Source organism: Otolemur garnettii, unplaced genomic scaffold (assembly GCF_000181295.1).
Source record: "Otolemur garnettii isolate 467f Iridium unplaced genomic scaffold, OtoGar3 scaffold00216, whole genome shotgun sequence".
Taxonomy (NCBI): domain Eukaryota; kingdom Metazoa; phylum Chordata; class Mammalia; order Primates; family Galagidae; genus Otolemur; species Otolemur garnettii.
Window position 1 is genome coordinate 114,696 of NW_003852611.1, and position 11,538 is coordinate 126,233.

The 11,538-nt window shown below is 39.2% G+C and overlaps 1 pseudogene; it reads left to right on the top strand.

Annotated features, from left to right (window-relative positions):
- The first annotated feature begins 2,653 nt into the window (after positions 1 to 2,653).
- Positions 2,654 to 7,923, top strand: LOC111722125 (annotated as a pseudogene).
- Positions 7,924 to 11,538: the final 3,615 nt, after the last annotated feature.

Here is an 11,538-nt window from a genome sequence, read left to right on the forward strand (position 1 = left end):
GTTGTTACAACATGCAGGTGAACTGTTTATATCCATATTGTTTTGTATAATGAAAAAAGGATACTTTTTGACAATCACGAGCATTGGGAACAATGGTTGGATAAAGTCAAAGTGCCAAAACAAAAATCGCAAACTGAATATTCATCAAAAAAAGCTAATGTTGAGGTTCGAGACCAGCCTAAGCAAGAGTGAGACCCTGACTCTAAAAATAGCCAGGTGTTGTGGCGGGCACCTGTAGTCCCAGCTACTTGGGAGGCTGAGGCAAGAAATCACTTGAACCCAAGAGTGGGAGGTTGCTGTGAGCTATGATGCCATAGCACTTTACTGAGGGTGACAAAGTGAGATTCTATCTCAAAAAAATAAATAAATAAATAAAAAGCTAATGTTATCTGTTTGGTGGTCCAGCACTGGTATTATGCACTACAGTTTCATGAAACTGCTCAGTCAATTACAGGAGATGACTGCTGAAAACAAATGGATGATGTCATGAGGATGTTTGCAATTAAACAGCCTGGATTAGTCAACAGAGTCGGGCCAATCTTCTTGAAAGATAACACTGTCACAAAAACAATGTTGCTCAAACTATAGAAGCTGGACTTGGAAACTCTGCCATCCTCTGTATTCACCAGATCTCGTACCAATTGACTACCACTTTTCCCAGGATTTGGACCACTTCTTCCCAGGAAAAACATTTAGTCATCAACAAGCTGTGGAAAATGCCTTTCACGATTTCATCACCACTCACTTTCCAGGATTCTGTGCTGTTAACACACACAAGCTACTGATAAGATGGCAAAGGCACATCGATTAATTGTACTGCTTGTTTTTGAGAAGAAACTGGAAAGTAAACTTTTGATTACAAATCAGACGTTGTGGGCTGGGCACAGTGGCTCACGCCTATAATCCTAGCACTCTGGGAGGCTTTGGAGGGTGGATTGCCTGAGCTCATGAGTTTGAGACAAGCCTAAGAAGCAAGAACAAGACCCCATCTCTAAAAACATCCAGGTGTTGTGTTGGGCACCTGTAGTCCCAGCTACTCAGGAAACTGAGGCAAGATGATCACTTGATCCTCAAGGTTTTGAGGTTGCTGTGAGCTATGATGCCACCACTCTCTTCCCAGGGTGATAAAGTGAGAATCTGTCTCAAAAAAGGAAAAAAAAAAAATCAAACATTTCAGATTCAATGGCCTAATGTGTTCCTATGCAAAGTCTCTCATTTTAGTGTATGTGTGCACATCAGTGATTGGGTGCTGAGCTGTTTCTTGGGAAATGAGGATGTCTAATGTCTGATGCTGTACAGGAGACGCCGGCAGCTCTTGCTGAGATGCGTCTGAAGACACTGAGTCACGACTCAGTGTTTTTCCTTCCTAGATTCTGCGAGCTGAGATGTTAGGACACCAGTGATAAGCAGGCTTTTTCACAGAGACCCCACTGATTTTATACAGCTAAGGTCTCAGAACTGAACTTTTCAAAGCAAGCATCCTTATTTAAGAAAGCTTGTTTTCTAGTGCTTTAAAGATATAGCCTCAGTCATTAAATATCAATAAAAAGCAACAACCAGTTGTCTAATTTAGAAAACACACATAATATTGACCTTATAAAAGAGGAGAAGGCAGCTGGTTTCAGTGAAGTGCCAGATATTAGATATCCTGGACTTTGGGGCCACACTGTCTCTGTCATAATTATTGAGGTCTGCATTGTACCAGGAAAGTGACCATGGACATCAAGATAACAAATGAGGGTAACTCTGTTCCAATAAAATTAATTTGAAAAAAAGGAGGCAGAAGGTCCGATGCAGCCCTCAGGTTGTAGTTTGCTGGCCCCTGATAGATTAGATGTTTAAACGTTCAGAAAAATCGAATGGTACCTTTCTAGGCTCTCACACATCATCATTTTGTTCATTGCTGATATAGCTGAGCACCACTTTGGAAAATAGCCCCTGAAGAACAAAATGTTGCTCTTTATGTCTTTCCTGTACTTGTGGCAACAAAGCACAGGTTTTCTAGTGGAGGCTTTTTGACGTCCGTGTGCCTGCCTGCAGATGCTGTTGACGTGGGTTTGGTACCTCAATCCAATTATCCATAATTCTTTAAAAGTCACGTGCTGTCTTTTCTGGCCGCATTACTGATTTCCTCCTATGAAGTATACTTAAAACACAAGCAGACGGTAACCAGGAGCTATGTGACTCTTTCAGGTCAGCGTTCCTTAGCGCGTGCATCCATCCTGTTGCCACCACTCTGACAGCACTGTGGTCTTTGACCAGCGGCTGCCTTTTGGATCGATCCTTGATTATGCCACATGCAGACAGGAAACCAAGGAGAGAAAGACACTGGTCCAATTCCCCTTCTGTATCCTATGCAAGCATTGTCACTTCAGGAAAGGCCCTCACCCAGCAGTGCCATGGCATTTCCTTAGTGGCAGGAAGGACCAGATTCCATGCTCTTCTAATTCCAGGGACTTTGGCCATTGATCCCCCTCAGAAAGTTCAACAGAGCAGTATGCTGGGGACCCATCTGTGCTCAAGGTCTGAGTGCCAGCAATGGGAAACCCTCCTCAGAGATGCTGAGTTTTAGCACCCACCATGAAGCTACCCTTTCTCAGAGATAAGTCCCTAGGTATGTGGGGTCATTTCTCTTTGCCTCTCATAATCCGACATGACTGCATCTGCCCTCTTTCCTCAGCATCTGGTTCCCAGCAGTTTGTGTCCCTCCTACCCCATATGGCTTCTCACTACCTTCAGACCTTCAAGTAAGTTCAAGAATGTCTTGCATGACAGGACATAATGTGTGGCCAGCCCAAGTTCCATTGAAATAGTGCATACACTCTTGCACACCTCCCTCTCATTGGCTGAGGTAGGGGGATCCTTTGAGTATTTGAATAGGCTGCACACAGATGTGAGTGGTGCAGAAAGGCCTGGACATCCACCTTCTAATTTCTTGTGACTTGGCAATGCAGACTGTACTCATCATTCTGAACCATTATTCCGTGATGTCCTTCGGAGAGAAAGGTGAGAGAGAGAGTTGATGTTTTGAAAGCTCATGTGAGTGTATGAGCTGACTTTTGACCACCTTCCTGAAGTTTACTAATGGTAAATAAATGATGTAAATGCATTATATGTTTTAAAACAGTATTATAGAAGTTTAAGGAGATTATGAAGTATATAAAGCCATGTATAAAGGGAAGATCACATTATAAATGTTCACTTTTAATAGTTATTTCCTATTTATCCATAACATATACTTGCACTTATTACATACTAGTTTATATACGCACTAAGCAGCATGTTCGTGCACCTTTTCACACAAATAACTATGTATCTTTACAACAAGATTTCACCAATATTTCCATAATTTATAGAGAAATTTCATGCCATACAGAAATGTATAATGTGAAAAATAAAATTGTTATCCCTGTCTATCTCTTCCTGTTTTTCTGGAAAGAAATACTGTGTTAATGAGTTGGCCCATATTTTTCCTGTTTTCTGTGTACCTTGCAGAAATATGGATTATGATTCATTGGCATATTATAGTTAATGCATTATTGACTTCAAATTTTCAATCTCATAATGTAAAAATATTTTCATAATAAAAGCATATATGTATGGTTATTTACACATGCTCATATACACAATATGCAATATATAATGCTTATATCTGTATATACTGTTACTTACCTGCTCATACTTTTTCTTGGAGAAGAATACATGACCATGGAGGTTTGGAAGCCTCTATTTTACTGAATTCAGAGACTACTCAGCTCTCAAACCAAATACTATCATTGACAACTCTAAAATCCATAATATTATTGTCAATTTTAGATCATCAAGTAATTAAAATTTTCACTTTACCTATTTTAATTTTTCAACTCCTTGTTGAAAAATTATATAAAGGTGTTATCTGAGGACAGAATACAAAAAATAACCAGTGAGTCACTTCATTCTCCTCTCAGCAGGACTTGACATCCTTTACTGCAAAATCTGATTGATCAGCCTCCAAAGAAATACTGCTCCTCCACACCTCGCACCACACAACAGAGTGACAAAAGTCTTGATTGTGATGCTCATTCCCATGACCGCTTCCTGTACACATTGTTGCAAATTTTTGTTTCCAGTATATGCATATTTTTCAGCTTCACTTATTTTCTTTGCAAATTTTTGTTTCCAGTATACGCATATTTTTCAGCTTCACTTATTTTTTATTATCTAAATACTCAGGGGGAAATCTGAACTGATGTCTAAAGTTAAAAAGAAAGAAGTATATTAAGCAGCAGTATTCTAACCACCCAGGAACACTTATGTTACAGATTTGAGTCCACACACTCCAGAATATTCTATCTATACATATGTTTATATGTGATATCATAAGGCTTTTAAAAATATTATACAGCCTATTTTGCTATTTGTTGATATTCCTATGTGCTTGCACCACTTTATGTATGAAACCCTTTATTGGAGCACTTTCAATATCTAACTAACATATCAACTGAGGCTGTGTTCTTATTACAGTGCATACTTGAGAGACACAGAAGGAAGTATGTTATATAAAAATACTCAGCTATTCTCTCAATACATGCTTTGATCTAGTATAGACATAATCTTTCAGATATTTTTTCTTTTTATATTTTGTACTAATAGGATTACTTCTCTCGGTTCTTGCTTTAGAGAGACAGATAAAAGAGATATGAACACATGGATAGAGAAATAAAAAGACATATATAAGTATTCATCCTCTTTGGTACACCAGTACTAATGCCATACCAGTAGAACACTGAACATCACCCTACTAACATTTAAAATACATTCAATTTCTCAAAGGATTACAAGTATAAATGTGCATCTAATACCTTAGTTCAGAATTAAACCAAACACTGAAAACAGTAAGTTTAACACAAAAGGGAAATACTATAATTGATAACTCTAAAATCCATAACATCATTGTCAATTTCAGATCGTCAAGTAATTAAATTTTTCACTGTAACTATTTTAATTTTTCAACTCCCTGTTTAACTTCTGTTCTATGGTATTTGCTCTGTAGTTGAAAACCAAAAGAATTAGTTACAAATAATTTTTTTTGTTGTTGTTCAGTCAATAGCCATAGATTTTGGAGGAATTATTTTGGAAGGTTTATTTGGTTAACTCATTTCCCAAGTGATTGCTTAAATCACTTGTAAGGAAAAAAAAGAAAAACATGCCTCTGCAAGGAATTCTCTCAAAATGATGGTAGTTTTTAATATAAATCCTACCACACCATTCCTCAGAGGCAGCAATTCATTTTCTCTCATTTTTTGCACCAAATGCCCTTTCCCCATTATTACTAGCAATTTATTAGATCTTCTTGTAAGCTCTGGACTTTATGATTTTAAAGCCTCCAAAAAGTATTTTCATAAAATATAAGTAGGAAGTTCCCTTTATCATAATAAAGGCACAGTTTATAAAATTACTTTTATGAAGAAAATATATTCTTGCCTATCCTTGCATCTTTCCACCTCCAGATTAATTTTAACATAAATTTTCATACATATTTTATGAGGAAAAAGCTTTTATGATTTCATTGCATTAGAAGTGAATTTGTAAAACAATTGAGTAGAATTTATAACTCTTAAAGTTTTTCTCTTGTTTTCTGGTTTCATAAATTTCTTCCACAACAAAAAATAGGAATGTACTTTTAAAAGAGTATTTGCCTTAGTCTTAAAATAATGCCCTAAAGACAAATCATGCATAGTTATTTTTATATAGAACTATAAGTGTTCCATAGTTTTTTCTGAATGACTGTAGAAAGTATATTTTTGCATAGCTATTTTTCTGAAGTGCTTGTGTTTTTCCTTTTCTAAGTAGGAAGTGGTCCTTGAAGTTATATACTTGAAGAACAAGTTTTTTTTTTACCAGTTGTTTAGGGAAATATTAAGATTCAGAGCTTTAATACTGAATATTGGTAATTTGAATGTGTGTATGTATATTTATGGTCTTATGATATAATTTGTAAAGTGAGAAACAAGTCTAACATCTTATTCCTGAGTAAAAAATGGAGAACAATTTCATGGGTTTCAGTTTATAATAGTTTCCATAAAGTACTATGTACAAAAGCAATCTTCCTCCAGTTAAGCATGACTCAAGGCCATTCCTCTATTAAATTATTAAATTCAGATTTTTTCTCCAATCCAAGGGGCCAACTTTCTTTCAAAGCTGCTCTTTTAACTCTCCATACCCTGATACCCTGCCTCAGAAGGTTATTAAATATCCATTGCAGCTGTAATAGTATCACACATCATGGTTTATGCTAAAAAGTTAAGGGTCAAGGGGCAGTACCTGTGGCTCAAAAGGGTAGCACACTGGCCCCCTATGCCAGAAGTGGTGGGTTCAAACTTAGCCCCAGCCAAAAAAAAAAAAGTCAAGGGTCAATTTCTTTTCCTGAAGGTGAAGACCTTCCTATTTACTAAAATGCAGGTTCCTAAACGATGTGTGTCAGGTGGTGCCTGTGGCTCAAAAGAGTAGAGTGCTGGCCCCATATGCCAGAGGTGGAAGGTTCAAACCCATCCCCAGCCAAAAAAGAAAAAAAAAAACTGAAACCCCCCCCCAACAAAACAACAACAAACAATGTGTGTCTTTCAGAACTTGTTGATTTCTCTGAGTTGCTCACAAGAATATGGAGTTGCCTGTGTTTACAAAATAATTCATCATCATAACAATGAAATTAGATATAACCAGGGTGCTATCCACGAGACAGACTGAAAAATTTATTGTGTAAGCCAGCAATGATGTGTTTTTTTAATCCATTACAAAAACTGATGCAAATCTAAATGTGCTGACATAGAAATAGAAAAAAAATTGGTTAAAAAATGTTTAGAGATCAGTGCAGTACAGATAATGCAGTTTATGTAAAACACACATACATGTGGATAACAATGCTATTTATGTTTAACAGAAAAATGAGACAATGTCTTGAATGTTAAATAGAAATTGATGATGTTGGTTACACATGAAACAAGAGAAGAACAAGGATAGAAGTGGATTGTGAAGATGGGACTGACCCATCATGCTGTAAAAGAGTACACAGATTATGCAATTATACATATATAGGTACCTAAGTATTACTTACCTCCTTAGATATGAAATGAATTATTAGATAGAAGTGAACAAAAACAAAGCAAACATACCAAAAATGGTATCATACTAAAAAGAACGTAAGGAGCTTTGTGGAGCTAAGCTGACTGGAATGCAATCAGCTGAGGAATTTTCAGGAATTCATAGTCAATTGGGGATGGGACTACATATAAATGCTGTGACTGGCGCTGTGAAAGGTAGTGAGAGTGAAGGAATCACTTTCTACTATGTGGAAAGTGGCAAGTTGTTCTCTGTCACCAGAAATAGGTTCATTCATTGGAAGACCTCTGGAGATACACTGGAGCTGGTGGAGGAGTCACTGAAGATAAATCTGTTGAATAATGCAGTTCACCTAAAATTCCAAAATTACTGTGTCTTACCTGGAGGGGTTTATGTCTCTGAGACTCAGAATCATGTGATAATCTTGATATTAACCAGTCAAACAGTGCACAGATTACTTTTACCACATCCTTCCTGGATGTATAGGAGTATAAGTTGGTTAAATATAATATCTTTAATTTCTCAAATTACTCTGGCTGTCACAAATTTAGTGCTTTAGAACTGAAGGAAACTTGGGTTCTTATTATCCTTCACCAAGGATACTTTGATAGTTACCATTTTTTAATGATCAAACACATATTTAAAGCTAATGAAATAGTTTTTTTTTTTTCCCTTAAGGTTCAGAGCAAGATGAAAATAAACAGTTCCCATTCAAAAGCTTTCTTCTTGAGTGGGGGAGCAAGATGGCAGACCAGAAGAATCATTCAGCTGAGCTCTCCTAGTACAACTGGGGGAAAAGAGAGAACCCAGTCATACCTGGCATAGGGACCTTACCTAAAGTAGCAGCTCAGGAAGTACAGTGAGGAGGTGGTGAGCTAGATATAGCATAGGATCGAGAGCAGTGGAAATCTGATGAATTAGGCAAACGATTACAACCGGCTGGGATTGACTACCACCACACACAGAGGTCTGGGATGGAAAGAAGTCTTTCTGGAGTTGTCAGTTGTTGTGGGAAGCTGTGCATTGAATGGAAAGCTTGGAAGAGAGGGCAGACTCAAACAGTATACAGGAACCAAATTTGAATGCTAGTTGGAGTGGTTTTGCCATAGGTTTTGTGGCTGATGAGGCAGCCATATTGATAAGGTCTTAATGGCCGGGGGCTGCCATTGTGAGAAGGTTGTGAGAAGGTTTTAGCAAGGGCTTAAAACACAGCCATCTTAATTATGCCTGCTGGGATCAGAACTCCACTCTTGGGAGAGGCTGAGGGACTCTAGCACCCCCACAGAAACTAGAGTCGGGGTCACTGTTGGACTGTCCCTGAAGGATTCTTGTGAGCTTTAAGATCCTAACCTGGCATGGTCTGAATGCTGAGGAAACAATCAGGCAATCACAGAAGGTAACTAAGTTTGGAATAAGGACCATAGAGGTTGTTGGCTGTGCTCTGTCTCCTAAAAAAACCACAGCGCCACCTGGTGTCCCAGTGACATATTGCAACATATTGTCATCAAGACCAAGGACTTTCTTTTTTTTTTTTTTTTTTGGCTTTGCTCAGAATGAGGCCACTTTAAGACCCAAGCTCTGAGACAAGGCAATTTAAAGCAAAGGAGGCAGTGAGAAGGAAAAAGGAGAACAATGAGGTGAACAAGAAGAAAGAACACATGAGGAGGAACCAACAGAAAAATTCAAGCAACCTGAAAAACAAAAACAGAACAACTCTCCCAAGGGACCATGAGGCAGTTACTGCAGAAGAGGCCACCTATAAAGAATGTATGGATTTGGGCAGTGCCTGTGGCTCAAGGACTAGGGTGCCAGCTGCATATACCAGGGGTGGTGGGTTCAAGCCCAGCCCTGGCCAAAACTGCAAAAAAAGAATGGATTTGACAGAAAGGGAATTTGAAATATGGATAACAAATACAATAAAAATAATATATGAGAAAATGTAAAGATAAAACAAAAAGTCAGATGAGAGCTAAATAGAATATAAAAAAATATGGTGGAGCTTAAGGAAATGAAGGAGACAATCAGAGAATATAAAGATGCAGTAGAAAGTATCAAAAATAGGTTTAGACCATGGAGAAGAAAGAACCTCAGAGCTAGAGGATAAAATTTTCAAATTAATCAAGGTGGTTAAAGAGGCAGGAAAGAAGAGAGAAAAAGCAAACAGGCACTTGGAGAACTATGAGACTCCATGAAGCATTAAAAAATACAAATAGGGGGGCAGAGCCAAGATAGCAGACTGCAACCAGCTTTTTACAGAAGCTCCTGTCCAGAAGGAGGCTTAAAGGACAGAAGTTTAGCAAGGGAGCTGATGGTTTGGAGCAGAGCTGAGAGAGAAGATTGAAGAGTGCACTTCAACCTTCTTGAGGCGAGCTGCAACCCCCAAAATACAACCAAAAGGTACAAAATCCACCACCAAGCGGACGGGAGTCCCCTTCCCCACAACAAGGGTTCACAGTTTACTCCATGCAAACAAGCAGAGTTCAAACTTCCTCCCACTCTATCCCACGGGAGAGACCCCCTAAAAACTGGACCTCCTACCCCTGCTGGCATGGCACAGCACCCTCCTCTCAGGCATAAAATTGTAAAACTGTATAAAACTGTATATATTCTCCACCTGCAACATTGAACTCTGAGGAGTCCCCACCTACCCACTCCAAGATCTGGAGGTTTGTTACTTGTGGAGTCCAGATTCTTGGGCATCTCCTTGAGAGAAGTGGAGGGGGAAAGGGCTGGTGCTGCTCTGTGTTGACTATGGCACAGGAGTGAGGAGAAGAAAGTTGGCTTGGAGGAAGCTATACACCAACAATGGCATCCTGAGCTGCAAACTGACGCCATTCCAGCCCCGTCTCTCTGGGCAACCAGAGGTTCTGGTCAGCAGCCACAGGTAGAACACTGATAACTTTCATTAGTAAAGAGCCCATTAGCACCAGCCCTCAGGGTAATACAGCTGAAACAAAGGCAGTGGGCGGGCAGAGGCTGGAATTGACACCTGAGTGTAAACTGCTATTTGTCTGCTGCCAGAGCTGAATGCAGCCTCTGACTTGCAGAGGAATCTAGCTGGACAGAAGCCTAATTAAAATACACAAAGCCCCCCTGCTGAACTTAGATTTCTGGCTGATTTTGGCAGTCGTAAACCCTGGGAGCAGTTACCTACTGGAGTGAATAGGGTCACAGACCTGGGGGATTACGAGTGACGAGGTGAAAGGTGCAAAAGGAGGTATTAACCTTCCCAGACTAACCCATTTGCTGGGTGGGTCCCTTTGCCCTCATGGAGCACCAGACTAAGTTATATCTGAGCAGTGAGCAGACCCCTCTTATCTAGCTGCTGGAGATATTTGAACTCTTCCACCTGAAACTGGTGCTGACTGTGACAACTGATTTGGACCCCTTAAACCTGGCAGACCACCCAGGGACTATTCAAAGGAGCACCCTGGATGTATGGTTGAGGGAAGGTTTGATTTTCCTTGCCCAATTGTTGCTTGGGTGGGCGGGGCAACCTAATTGCTGGTATTTCTCCACAGCACAGACTTCAACCAAGAGTAACTGAATCACTAGGGTAGGACAGAGAACAGCTGAAAATGAGACAGAGCCACTTAGCCCCACTACACTAAGCAGATCCCCAGTCTCTCAGGCTGTAACACCATACGGGTCCTACACAAACTTCAAGGGGAAAGTCAAACGGAGTAAAATAATCATGGGGCAGAATCAGTGGAAAAGCTTTGGTAATATGAATAACCAGAGTAGATCAACCCCCCCAGAAAGGATGTGGCTGGTAATATGAATAACCAGAGTAGGTCTACCCCCAAGAAAGGATGTGGCAGACAAAACTGAAGATCCCCTTTATAAACAAATGGCTAAGATGTTAGAAGTTGATTTCAGAATTTGGATTGCAAATAAGATAAACATAATAGAGGCAAAGATAGAAGTGGAAATTCAAGAAGCATTCCAAAAGTTCACTCAAGAATTCAACAAATTCAAAGACAAAACCATGAAAGATTTTGAAACATTAAGACAAGAGATTGCAGTCCTCAAAGATCTGAAAAATACAGTACAATCTCTAGGTAACAGAGTGCAGGAGGCAGAAGAAAGGATCTCAGACGTAGAAGACAAAGCTTCTGAATATGTCCAAACATCCAAAGAAAATCAGAAATGGAAAGCAAAAATGGATCATTCTCTCAGAGAGTTATGTAATAATTTGAAGAAAACTAATATTCGCCTTATAGGAATCCCTAAAGGCGATGTAGTTGCTTCACAAAACACAGAAGCTCTTCTTCATGAAATTATGGAAGAGAACTTTCCAGATATGTCAAGAGATCCTGCAATTCAGATTTCAGACAGCTTCAGAACCCCAGCACGACTCGACCCAAATAAGACATCCCCCAAACACATCATAATTAACTTTACTAAAGTTAATATGAAAGAGAAAATCTTGAAAGCAGC